Source organism: Pelodiscus sinensis, chromosome 17, assembly GCF_049634645.1.
Source record: "Pelodiscus sinensis isolate JC-2024 chromosome 17, ASM4963464v1, whole genome shotgun sequence".
NCBI lineage: Eukaryota > Metazoa > Chordata > Testudines > Trionychidae > Pelodiscus > Pelodiscus sinensis.
Genome location: NC_134727.1, coordinates 34777415 through 34791427, shown reverse-complemented (window position 1 = coordinate 34791427; position 14013 = coordinate 34777415).

Below are 14013 nucleotides of genomic sequence, written 5' to 3'. Positions count from 1 at the left end.
TCAGGCAGAAAGGTAGCCTAACAAAGCTACATACCCGTTTGACAGCCCTTACTGCCTGCTGGGATGTCTCGTGCCAGTGTGAAACTGCTACGAGGGAAAAAGTCTGTTCCTTTGCAACCGGAATGAGGAAATTCCCTGGGCAAAAACTGCACCAATTTTGGGGTGAAATTCACCCTAATGCAGAGGAACCAGCACAAGGTCTGTGCAACACACAAGTCCCCATAACCTCTATTGTGAGGATTTACATGGGGCATGGTTCTTCTGCTGGCTCCGTAGTGTCCTTGCAAGAAAAAATTAAAGGAAAATGAGATCACCAGCAGCACAGAGCAATAGTGCTAGGTTGGGCACGATGCCAGGCCTCCTGGAATGGGTATCCTCTGTTTTGACACTGCCTCACTGCATGGCCGTGGGCAAGAAGATCTGCCGTGCCTCAGTTTACCTACACTTAAGAGGTGGATGATTGTGCCCCCATCCTCATTGTGCGGTTATCATGTTTTTAGAACACTGAGCTCTTGGGATGGACAGTGCCACAGAAGCGCAGAGAAACATTATAAAGATCAATTCATCCTTCATGGTAATGTCATTGTTCTTGTTTATGGTCACCAAAACTACCTTCCCCGGGCCATGGCTTAATCCAGCATATACCATAGTGTTATGCTGGGACAGCCTTTTGGTATACGGCAGGGGTTCTCAAACTTCATTGCATCACACCCTCCTTCTGACAACAAAAATTACTGCCTGCCCCTAGGAGACGAAGTCTCAGCCCACCCAAGCTCCGTCAGCCAAGGTGGGGGGCAAAGCCTGTAACTTGAGCGCCTCTGCTCTTGGGCTTTGGCCCCTGACCCCAGCAAGTGTAAGCCAGACCTGGTGACCCCATTAAAACAGGATGGGGACCCGTTCTGGGGTCTGGACCCAGAGTTAGCAAACCACTAGTCTATGGTATTATTTAGCACAATGTTGCTCACACTGGTCTGCCAACCATTTGCTGCTGTTTCACAGGGTGTTGGCTGGTCTATCTACTCTGCTAGCCACTGTCCCTCTAGCATAGGAGCCTCAAGCATTATTGAACTTATCTCCCAGCCCCCCTGTGAGACAGTATCATGTTCGCAGTCACTGGTTTATAAGTAGGCACAGAGAGATGGCGTTGCCCAAGTGGCAGGATGTTTTCGGCAGAGGCAAGATTCGATCCCAGTATTCAGAACTTCAGTCCCTGAGCTGCAACTCCCTCCCCCCCCCCCCCAATGCTCCACCTCACCATTTAACACTGGCTCCCCCTCTTTGTTTTCTCCCTCTGCTACCAAGATTTTCTAAACACACCTTGCAACTTCTAATCTGCAACGGGACCCATTTTATCAAATGCTTCTCTGTCACCTCGGAGAGGTTTGTGCCTCTTCGCTTTAGAGCTGAAAATCTCAAACACTCTGGTTTGAAGTCACTTTTCTGCCTTTACAAATGTTGGTTGTTATGGTGACAGTTCCAGAAGGGAACACTTTCAAAGATCTTTTGGGAGGTTTTATGATTACCGTATACTTATTTCAATTACTTTGCAGAGAGGAGACCATTAGCTATGCACTCTGCAAAATGAGAATTCCTTCGTTCCCTTGGATGTGTCTATAACTTGTATCCCTGGTCCGGGTGATACTTTTGGCTGTTTTGCACAAGGGCCAAAAATAATTAGCTCTAACAGGGGAAAACATAATGAAGAGTTTATGGGTATTTTTAATTAATATCTTATGGTGAACTTGATATTGCTAGGAGTGGCTAACTCGATGGGGAACCAGATTTGAGCTTCCCAAAAGTTTGTGTGTTTGACTCTAGTTCATGCTTATCCCTGGTAGCAACAATAGTCACAGAAAGCAATGTGAATGCTGGTGGTTGCCTCGTGACACTTGGTGTTTTGCATCAGCAAAGCACTTGGTGACATTCTGCCTGCGTTCATAATTCTCGGTCGTCTGTGAACATCCCTTTCTCCTTTCCTGCTGAAACAATGAATACAGAGGCTTTCAAAGATATTTTGCTGCAGCATGGACAACAACAAATTATTTCTCAGCCTTCAGTGGACCCAAGACTTCCATGTTTGACATGCTGCATACGATTGACCTTTGTGGCACACTTTTATGCAGTTAATGAACCTAGAGAAAAATTGCATTGCCAGCTAGAGAACGGTGATTTGAGGATTTGATATGCACTGAAGGCTCTGTTTCACGGCTCTGAGACCCTAGCTGTTGAATATCTTCAAAATGACAGACACGACTCCGACAGCATTTAAACTACTATTGGCCAGACTGTTGGACCTATATTTGTAACTGTATTAGTAATTAGTAGTTAGCATTTAGTAATATCGCAGGTCCCAGCCCCACATACTCGTGGGGCTCAAAGGTGTGTGGTAGCATAGGTCAAAGGTCTGTGCTGGCATCCCCAGACCCAACAATGCAACTCCACAATAGTTAGGGGTTTACTGCTTCAGCGGTGGCAGGTTACAGGAGCAGGAGGGGCAGGTACCATCCTCTGAGCCCTATACAAAAGCTGGCACTGCTGGCAGACTAGGGCTGTGTTAACTCCTCCATGATGCAGCTGGTTGTTAGCTTCTGGAACCAAGGAAGTATGAACCAGCAACAAGAAGGGCAGCGGTGCAATGCGGCTTTGACAATGCAAGGTTGTGCTAGACATCTGTGCTGTGAAACACCAGGCGGAACGGATGCACCGTGTGGACTAAACACACACATAAACAGCAACAAGGAATGTTCCTGTTCCCTGGAAACTCTGCTTTGGAGCCCGGAGGAGGGAAGGATGGAGGCTTCTGAGGGAATGCAAACATAGATTCCAGGCAGGAGAGGAAGAGTTGCGATGGGGGCCAGCCTGTGATGGTTTATACAAGTGCTCTTGGAGGAAGGAGTCCAAGCCATATGGAGGTTTTATAGCCGTATGAAATGTGCTTCTGTATATTTAGCTACAGGCAGCAGCATCCAGGGAAAAATGAATAATCAGAGCCCTGCAGCTCCAGAACTTGTCTTCCTTCTCCCTCCCCACCCCCTTCTCTCCTGTGCCTTGCTCTCTGTTTGCTGCCTCCTCTTGTTTCATCCTCCTGCTTCCTTCCCGCTCTCCTTCCCTCCCTCACTACGAAGGAGGCAAACACCCCACTATGTTCTCCCCTGGGTGAATTCGTCCCTTGGCAGAAGGCCTATGTAAAGGCCACTGTTCTACACACACTCTGCAAGGAAGAGCCAAGCAGGGGGCTCTGCAAACTCTGCTCCTCAGAAAAGGGGTGGGGACCTCAGGCAGAAGGGGCAGGAGGCAGGCACCCATGCGCCCGCCCCCCCTCCAGCCTGTCTTTAGTGCCACCCTCAGAATAAGCCACCCAGGGCTTCCGTGGCAACTTAAAGGGCTCGGAGCATTGGCTGCTGCTGCAGCTACTACAGCAGTGGCCGGAGCCTCAGGACCTTTTGAATTGTCAGGCCCCAGGGCAACTGCTCCCTTTGCCCCACCTGTCTGCGGGCCTCTGACCTATCTATCTATCTATCAATCATAGAACCCTCAGGAAGTCATCGAGTCCAACCCCTTGCTCAAAGCAGGACCAACCCCAACTAAATCATCCCAGCCAGGGTTTTATCCACCAGGACTTAAACCTCTAGGGATGGAGATTCTATCACCTCCCTAAGGAACCCATCCCAGTGCTTCCCCACCTTCTTAGCAAAATAGTTTTTCCTAATATCATCCCCCACTGTAAGTTGAGACCATTGCTCCTTGTTCTGTCATCCGTCACTACTGGGAACAGCCTCGCTCCATCCTCTTTGGAACCTCCCTTCAGGAAGTTGAAGGCTGCTATGAAATCCCCCCTCACTCTTCTCTTCTGCAGACTGAACAAACCCAAATCCCTCAGTCTCTCCTCATAGGTCATGAGCTCCCACCCCCTAATCATTTTGGTCACCCTCTGCTAGACCCTCTCCAATGCGTCTACATCCTTTCTATAGTGGGGGGCCCAGAACTGGACACAATACTCCAGGTGTGGCCTCACCAGTGCCAAATAAAGGGGAATAATCACTTCTCTAGACCTGCTAAAATGCTCCTCCTAATGCATCCCAACATGCTATTAGCCTTCTTGGCTACAAGGGCACCCTGTTGACTCATATCCAGCTCCTCATCCACTGTCATCCCCAGGTCCTTTTCTGCAGAACTGTTGCTTAGACAGTTAGTCCCCTGCCTGTAGAATGATCATTAGATTAGATAGATCTATCTATCTATCCCATCCATCCATCCCACTGAAGTTACCTGGGTGAAGCAGGAATCCTGAAGGACCATAAAACCCGTGGGCTGTGTCTACACTGGGCCACTTATTCCGGAAAATCAGCCGCTTTTCTGGAATAAGCTGCGAGCTGTCTACACTGGCCCTTGAATTTCCGGAAAAGTAACGACGCTCTACTGTACAAAATCAGCCGCTATTCCGGAAAAGCTACGCTGCTCCCGCTCGGGCATAAGTCCTTATTCCAGAACACTGTTCCGGAAAAGGGCCAGTGTAGACAGCCCAGTAGTCTTTTCCGGAAAAAATCCCCGATCGCGAAAATGACGATCGGGGCTCTTTTCCGGAAAAGTGCGTCTACATTGGCCACGGATGCTTTTCCAGAAAAAGGGCTTTTCCGGAAAAGCAGCCTGCCAATGTAGATGCTCTTTTTCCGGAAATACTTATAACGAAAACTATTCTGTTTTAAGCATTTCCGGAAATTCATGCCAGTGTAGACACAGCCCCACTGTTTGTTTTCACCTCAAGCAAAGTGAAACAGGGAAAATAAATTGTGTTTTAAATAACCTTAAAGCCGTTCTGCCTCAGCTTGAAGAGTTGATCCAAGGGCATGATAAGGTATCTAAGGTGTTTCACTTCTAGTTCATATATAAATACAAAGACACAATGCATATGGTTTGAACGTACATTGCAACCCATCAGATTACACCTGGGATCTTGCTGGTTTTATAAAGCAAAGCAATGTCTCTTCCACTTTGGTCTCTGAGGAACTGGCTTCACAGCAACTATGAGAGTATGTGTTTACAGTGAGGAGCTAAAACTTTAGTTTTGGACTAAACCCATAAGATTTATGCCAAATTCCCCTTGTCCGTCTTATTCTTTATTTCCTCAAGACACAGTCCTGCTGCCAAAGATGCAGTGTTTCTGGTTTTCCATTTAAATTCTTGGAACCTCCTGAGATGCACATTCTAAAGAAAGAAAGAAAAACATTCCACTGCCAAGTGGTGCTTGGTACTGAAAATCAGCCCCTTAACAGGAGATGCCTGAGACCTGACCAAGGATTAGAACCTGGGAAGGTCCCGAGTATATTTTCATATAGACTCAGATAGCTGGGACTGCAGGAGTATCAACAATAGTTGCTAACAGGGAAATAACCTCCACCTTCCGTTATATTTCGATTGCATAGTCAATGTTGCCCAATTCACACAATTTGGAAAACATATGCAAAGAACATCCCTTCTTTCATTGTTCTTTTCCTTTGGAAGAGTGCATTGAAACAGTGGACAAAATTGTACCACTCATCCCGGTAGGGCTCCAAAGCTTACACATATGAGGTGTGAACCTGCAAAGACACCCGTGACTAATTTTACCACACAAATAGTCCCGTTGGCTCCAAAGTGGATTACTCATATGCATAAAATTACTCCTGGGAGTACAGGTTTTCAGGATCAGGGGCCTTAGTTTGAACAGTTCATTTGCCAGATTGTTTCCTAAATCTGCTGTGCATTTCTCCCTGTGTATACCGATAATTATAGGCACCTTTTCTGTCTTTCTGGTCATTTTCAAAATATTATTTGTGCTTCTCAAACCTGTGCTTCTCAAACCTGTATCTCATTTGAGGAGACAAATGAGAATTCTCTCTGGTCATTCAAAGTACCTAATTCTATAGAACAGATTTCATTAATTACTTAACTGAGTATAAAAACGTTTCCAGTGGTATGTGTGCATAGACAGCTCTACGTACATTCAGACAGAGAGCTCCTTATTGAGCGAAAGAAGAGAGCAAGAAAGAAAAAACAGATAAAATAAGGATGAGTGATACAAGAGATTACAGCAGAGTCCGAGCTAAAAAAAGATCACATGAAAAGATCCTCATGGACAAGAAAATGGGCCCCATTCGTCGTGTGCCCAGAACAGAGTTCCATGCATGCTGTAGGAAGTTTCTGCTCCCATTCCCTAAGAGGAAGGAACTCAATTTTTCCCAGCGGCTAAAGAAAATCTGGTTTTTACAGGGCTATTTCTGTTAATCTGGTTTGCTGAGACAGTGAGGGATGGGCGATCCCACATACAGGACCAGAGGGCATAATGCAATGGAGCATGAAATGAGCCAGAGCGAGAGGAGAGTTCCACCCTCCGCCCAAAGAGGAGAAATTTCACTGCAAGAGCAGAGACCACATGAGAGGGCGGCCAGGCTGGAAAATGCTGGCGACGCCATCACTCAGCCGAATGAAGGTGCCTGGCAGACAGGGGATGCTGAGAGTTGCTGTCAATAGACCGGATTGTCCCCTTGGGTTCCACCAGCCCAAGTCAGCAGAAAGCCCTGGGCCACAGCAAGCAAAAGATGCCCTGGTGGATCCCTGACCAGCTTTGAAAGATGCTTCCCTTAACAGGCCCCTGCCCTGCCACATTAACTCTGGAGTTAATGGAGCTGCACCCACTCATACCAGTGGGAGAATTTAGCCTAGGACCTTTAGACCATATTTTATTTGCCCCCATTTCTTACTCTGGAGCTGTGGGGAGTGTAGCCTACTATGCTAATAATATGGTTGTGTTAATTTAGATTAATTAGGTAATAGGTAAGAGCTGTCATGCAAGAAGTCTGCTAAAGGCTGGTCTGCAGCACAATTTGCCCTGCCTGCCCAGTGCTGCAGACAAAGCTGCTCTTGGCATTCCCGCAGGCCCTTTTTTAGCTTGACTGATGTCCAGGGTTCAGGTGTAATACACTTATGTCTACCCATTGCAGTTTGTGAAGGCCCACTGAAACTAGCACAGCAGCACTCATCTCTTTGGAGGGACTTTGCCATTGACCCGCCTGGGTACAGGTCCGTGCTCTTTCTTGGCTGGGGCCAGGGCATGTTTATAAATAAGTCTAGCAAGAGCCCCAAATTAGCTGTCCTGCTGCTTATACTTGTCTGTGTGTGTGTGCTGCTTGCCTCCACACAGCCCACACAGCCAACTACAAGCCTGACTGGGCTGTGTGGCAGTCCACATGCCATTAGACGTAGGAGCAGCACAGGTGCAGTACAGCCCAGCCCAAGGAGCTGTCTGGTGAATCTCATTCCCCTGAAGTGCAGTGGTTCCTGCTCTAGGGTATAACAAAATGCTTCCGCCTCTGAATACACTTTGCAGTGAGTGCCATGCCTGTGCTAGGGAAGGATTGCACTTGAATGAGGGAACATACATACGCTCACAGACCAGGTCAAGTAATATGGGGCTATATTTCATCTTTTGTCCAGGCTGTAACAGGCCAGGTGCAAGATCAGCAGAAGCTGAGGTTAGCAAATGTCCATGGTTGAGACATGGTCTTACCCAGATACTAGTCATAGTTTATTTATGGTTTCCCAGGACTAAAAAGGGGAACTTATGTTTGGGACCTTTTACCCACATAGGATGGGAGGAAAAATACCCTCAGACTCAGCAGATGCATCATTATAGAAAAGTCCCATAATAACTGGTTCAGGCTGATTTGAGTAATCAGGACACAGGCCCATGGCAATGAATTGACATATATGATAATATGTTGAGAGCAATGATACATTGACCAACAGGAAAAGAACACGTCAGCATTAGATACATCCCCTAGTGAATATGCATCAAACATGTTATTGTCAGCATCACTTAGTGCAGTGGACACCAACCAGAAGATCCGGAGCTACTGGTAGATCTTGGAGCCTCTGACAGGTGATCCTGACTGGTTTGGTGAAGAGGCTATCAAGTGTAGGCACTTCAGCTGCCCCTCCCCCTATTGCTGCTCATCTCCTGCCCTTTGCCTTAGAGCTGCCTCTCCCCACCCCCGGGAGCCTCCTGCTTGCTGTGCAGGGCAGGGCAGGGAGAAGAGAGGCACTGATGTCAGGGTATCCTATCCCAGTCTGTATCCTATCTCCACGGAGCAAGGAGGGGGGCACAACAGGACTTGGGATGGAGTTTGCTGGTTGCTTTGGTAGTAGTGCAGGACCAGGGCAGGGTGAGCCTGTCTTAGCCCTACTGCACCACCACCCAGGAGCCACCTGAGGTAAGCAGTGCAAAACTGGAGCCCACATCCTGAACCCCAAGTCATGAACCCCCTTCTGGACTCCAAGCTCCTGCTCTAGCCTCAAGCACCCCTGCAAACACCCTCCCAGAGCCTGTACCTAGAATCCCAACTGCCTGCTCTAAATTCAGCTCAGAGCCCCTCCCGCACTCCAAATCCCTTAATCCAAAACCAGGGCCTGCACCCCAGCCCTCTGCTACTGCCTGGTGAAAGTGAGGGAGGATGGGGGAAGAAGGGAGGGAGGATGGAGTGAGCAGGGGCGGGACCTCAGAGAAGGGGGCATAAAGGAGGCAGGATAAGCGTATTTGGGTTTGAGGTAGATCCTGGATTGTAGTTAAATTCAGAAAGTGATCTCGTGCTTAAAAAGGTTGGAGACCGCTGACTTAGTGTAAAAGTGGGACCCCAACCCAGGGGCGAAAGGGAGGAGAAGATGTCCTTGGAACAGCCCGAATGATGATCCCTAGTGATGGGGAAAAAAACAGAAGAAAGGTATGCAAATGTGAATGCTATCTGCATACCTCTTCCGGAAAAAAAAGACAGTGTAGGCGTACCCTTAGTATCCTCTTTTCTAAGCTGAAAAGTCCAAGTCTTTTTAATCTCTCTTTATATGGGACCTGTTCCAAACCCCTAATCATTTTTGTTGCCCTTTTCTGAACCTTTTCAAATACCAATATATCTTTTCTGACATGAGGTGACCACATCGGTACACAGTATTCAAGATGTGGGCGTACCATGGTTTTATAGAAAGGCAATAAGATATTCTCTGTCTTATTCTCTATCCCTGTTTTAATGATTCCTAACATTCTGTTTACTTTTTCACTGCTGCTGCACTCTGAGTGGATGTTTTCAGAGAACTATACACAATGACAACACTCATATCCTTTTCCAGCTGCTTTCTCTCCACATGGCAGGCTTACAGAAAACAATATGGTGAGGTACAGGCTGGGCAGAAGCCAGGAGAGGTCATTCTGATGGGGCTCATTGATAATGCTCCACACTGCTTTGCTGTGGTTGGAGGTAGGTCGTGTGATGAGCTCTCTGTATATGCAGTAATCTGCGATTCACGTAGACTGCTCCTGGCTGCCCCTCCCCCACTCACAACCCTTTAACAGCACAAATCTTACACGGATCTTCGTTTTTGTTTTTTAACCGCTGTGCCCTGAGCTGTCCTGGGCATGTGAGAGCTACATAAATCCCACACTGTATTGTCGGGGATAGCAGTAGATAAATTACCCAGAATTCTTGCTTGGATTGGATGTGATGCATTAGATTTGGCTGGTTCCCTGCTGTAATGCATGCTAGCGTGCATATATCGTCCGAGACATCTCATAATGACATATAAACAATGACAAAGCCACCTGCTGGCCGGCTGGAAGATCCGGGCGTGAACTTTAGCAATCCATTTATCCATTTTTTAAAAAGCATTCAGAGCAGATGATTCAACTTTCATTCAAAAATCAATCCGCTCAAAGCTAGCCATTTATCAGTGACTCCCAGTGCCTGGCATGGAGGTGAAACGCAAAACCAAGTGGCATCTAGCTAAGCATGCTATAGTCCATTTGGACCCATATGATAATACACCAGATTAAACAGAGCCTAAAACTTCCAAGATGGCGTCATGCACCCTCTCCTAACCAGCTCGGTGGGACTGCCCTTGGCAAAACCAACATCACCAGAGGTACAATTGTAGATGCGAGGAGGGAATTTTCTCCTCTGGAATTCACCGCTTCAGGTATGCATTTGTTTCTTACATATTCCTGGGTCCTTCTGCCCCTTCTGCCAATACACTCATCCCTGGTGTCTGATGAATTCAGCCCAATGTCTTTAAGATATTGGTCTTGAAAATTAGAACTGTAATGTTGTAAAGTGTTTAATTTAATCTATCTATGGTACTTATATGGCTCCTGTTACCATAGAAGTGACTGTACACAATACACACTTGTGTGATGTGTTGGGTCACAGAGAACCCCTTGAGACTGTCACCCAATGGGCTGATCATACCACTGAGCCCGCTGTTTGGTATTTATCACCCCTTTCAACCCGTCACACCTGGCATGGCTCCATTGGTGCTGGGGTCACTAGTTTGTGATGCAGCTATTGGAGATTTGTTCTAGGTCTGCCTTATGCTGGGGTAAAGCCCTCTGGCAATAGAAGGAGCAACTGGGTATCAAACACTCACAGGAATAAAGCTCACCTAGGTCGGGCAAAGGAATACCCCTTGTTGCCCAGACTTAAATAAAGCAGAAGTCAGTGTATTTCCCACTGGCAGAGGTAGGCTCCTGCCTCACCTCATCTGATTGCACAGCACTGTGCTGAGATGGTATTTTCATTCCCTGATGCTGCACAGCATGGAGTCAAGCAGCCTCAAAGGGCTGAGGACAGCACCATCATTACAAAGTACTGTACACAGGAGATGACATAAAAAAAATCGGCCTCTGCAGCAGCAGAGATATTTCCAGCAAGCTGATGGTGACTAGTTCTCCCCACATACCTGGAGAGCCTGGGGTGAGACTCACAGGATGGGAGCAGGGGAGAGAGAGAGTGAAGGTTCACTCAGTCTTTTCCTCCACATTCAGAGTTCAAAATCGTCCCTCTCCTCAACCCACAAAGAACTGTTCTCGTCCACACGCCATCCTGCCCCCTCCTTCATTCTCATTTATAGTCTGGCTAATCTAGTACACAGCAATAGAGCTCTCCTCTCTGTTGCAGGATAACTCTTTATTTCCTGTCCAGAGGTTGCTTTTGAACTGAAATAATTAAGAGCCAAATTGCCAGCCATCTTCATTGTCTGCACCCAGACTATTTGGAGACACATTCTTCTCCATCTGTGCATGCAGGATCCTGCTTTGTGTGTAAAGAACCCTGCATTTGCACACAAATATGCTGGGGGTTTAATCACACACATCTGTACCCATAACTATTGCAGTTGTAGTTCAAGGTGGCCAGGGAAAAATGTGGATCCTAAAACTTAAGAAAAAAAAACCCATGTCTGTCTGGTCTGAACAGGAAATTGGATTTATTTCAGTTTCCTGTTTACAACACTGGTGAAGTAAGGTTGGTGAGAACATATCATGGATTTGAGTTGTAAATTGTATGTGATAAGCTGGTTTTTCTTTCTATAATAAGTGAGAGGACACCAAAACAGAAAAGGGTAGTCAGTGTCACCGGGGATGAATAGTTATGTCATAATAGCTTTTCCCCAGCTGTCAGAGAGAGGAGACAATTATTGTAATCATGTGCCCTTGTCCCCTTTCCCTTCAGCTTCCTGATGTATTATTGCATCTTGCTGCTTTACAGCAGGGAAGGCAGGCAAAGATTAAGGCTGCTGCTGAAATAAAATTTTCTAATTTAATGTTCAATAGAAAGGGCAGAAAAAAATATCCAGTACTGTTTTGGCCACCAGCTTCACATCTCCTTCTTCCTGCTCCTGTTGGACAATGCTAAATGATTGTATTAATAGAGCTGTTCATCCTGATTAGACAGCATGTACTTATTTGTCACTATCCCACAGCATCACCAAGCATATGCAGGTCTCGACTGAAGAATAGATTTAATAAGGTCTGATTCTGCCCTCCAGACTTATGTTCAGTAGTACCTTACTCTGCAAGTGAACGCATCAAGATCAATGGTGAAGTGCCAGGTTGCAAAATTGAGTCCAGTGGGAAATTAGATCCCACACACTCAGATTTACTGTCGTTTAATCATGATTATTCACACCAATGTTATAAAATACAGAGGGCACAACTCAGAGCCCAAAAGGAAGACCAAGTTTATGAGGAACTGCTCTCCAAGAAAGCACTTGACTGGCCTGTGGGACAACAAGTAGGGCTGAGCCAATCATTTGCGACACCTAATTTCCGAGAGGGATTTTAACCTCTTCATTTTGTGAATGTCTGCGAGCAGATGGTGCATGCCGTGATGCCTACCAAAACTTGACAGTGTTTAGGCTGCTAATGTGCATAGACCATTGCCTGTCATACTGACAAATGTTGTCTCATTGTTTAACTGTACTCCCCTGTCTGTAAACGTTCCTATGTCTGTTCTCTCTTGAGTTACAAAACTTATAATCCCTTGAGGCAGGGATCCATTTTTTGTTGTTTCTAGAGCTCCTCACGTAATGGGTCCTGGTCTACGATTAGTATCCTGAGGCACCAGGAGAATGCAAATAATAAATAATAAAACCTCTGATAACATCATTATCTGACCATATTCAATTAAAATATATCAGAATTTTTTACTCTCTGGCTTGGTCATGAATATTTGAATTATTCAGTGTCTTTTGGAAAGTTCCAATTTCTGATGTCAGGTAATGAAAATGTCATTTTTTTAAACAGAAGTTTCTACCCCTCAGGGTTGTAGAGCAAACTGGAAAAAGATTAGTATTATACAGTTAAAAACTAGAAGGCAAATAAAACTTATCCACTATTTTACTCTCATGACTTCCATGCTCATTAGGTTTTGAACGCTTGGTGCCAGCGATACCATAGTGAGGAAAGATTTTGGAGCATGGAAAGTGAACTGAAAAGGAAATCTCTTTTACACCTAGTGTATTTCAAGTGGAAGGGCTATCTTCTCCCACACCTGTAATCCATGCATTCAACACTATTGTTGAAAAAGTAGGTTTTGCCCATGAAAGCTCATGATACTATACATATTGGCTGGGTCTAGATTGCACCCCTTTTCTGTAAAAGGGATGCAAATTAGACACAGCACAATTGCAAATGAAGCGGGGAGTTAAATCTTCCCCGTTTCATTTGCATAAACATGGCTGCCGCTTTTTTCCGGCTCGGGGCTTTGCCGGCAAAAAGCGCCAGTCTAGACGGGGATCTTTCGGAAAATAAAGCCTTTTCTGAAAGATCCCTTATTCCTCAGGATAAAAGGCTTTATTTTCCAAAAGATCCCATCTAGACTGGCGCTTTTTGCCAGCAAAGCCCCAAGCCGGAAAAAAGCGGCAGCCATGTTTATGCAAATGAAGCAGGGAAGAGTTAAATCCCTGCTTCATTTGCAATTGCGCTGTGTCTAATTTGCATCCCTTTTACGGAAAAGGGGTGCAATCTAGACACAGCCATTTTGGTTAGTCTTTAAGGGCATGTCTACACTAGGAAATTATTTTGAAATAATAACTCCCACAATCACTTTCGAAATAGCATGTCCACATTATGGGGAAACCTCAAAATTAGTCCAAGGCAGGCTCCCTTAACGTGGACATGCTACCTCGACTAAGAGCCCCAGGAAGCGGAAGGGGGGGCAATTACTTTGAATGACTCTAGGGAGTAGTTATTTTGAAATAGCAGCAGTGTAGTGTCCACATTACCGCTATTTCAAAATAACTGTTTCGAAATAAGCATTATTCCTCATGGGAGGCCGGAGTTATTATTTCGAAATCATCAGCCCATTATTTTGAAATAACGGGCTTGGTGGCGTAGAGACTCCACTTACTATTTCGAAATAAGGGGAGTTATTTCAAAATTAAACCCTAGTGTAAACTAGGGGTAAGGTGCCACAGGACTGCTCGTTTTTAAAGTTACAGACCAATATGGCAGTTGTGAGGGGAGTGGGGAGTGAAATCAGGCAACATTTGGCTCCTAGGGTATATCCACATTAAAGGTGCGTCTAGACTGGTAAGATTTTGCGCAAAAGCGTTTGTTTTTGCGCAAAAACCTGCCAGCTGTCTACACTGGCTGCTTGAATTTGCGCAAGAGCACTGACATTCTAATGTAAGAATTCAGTGCTTCCTGCACAAATA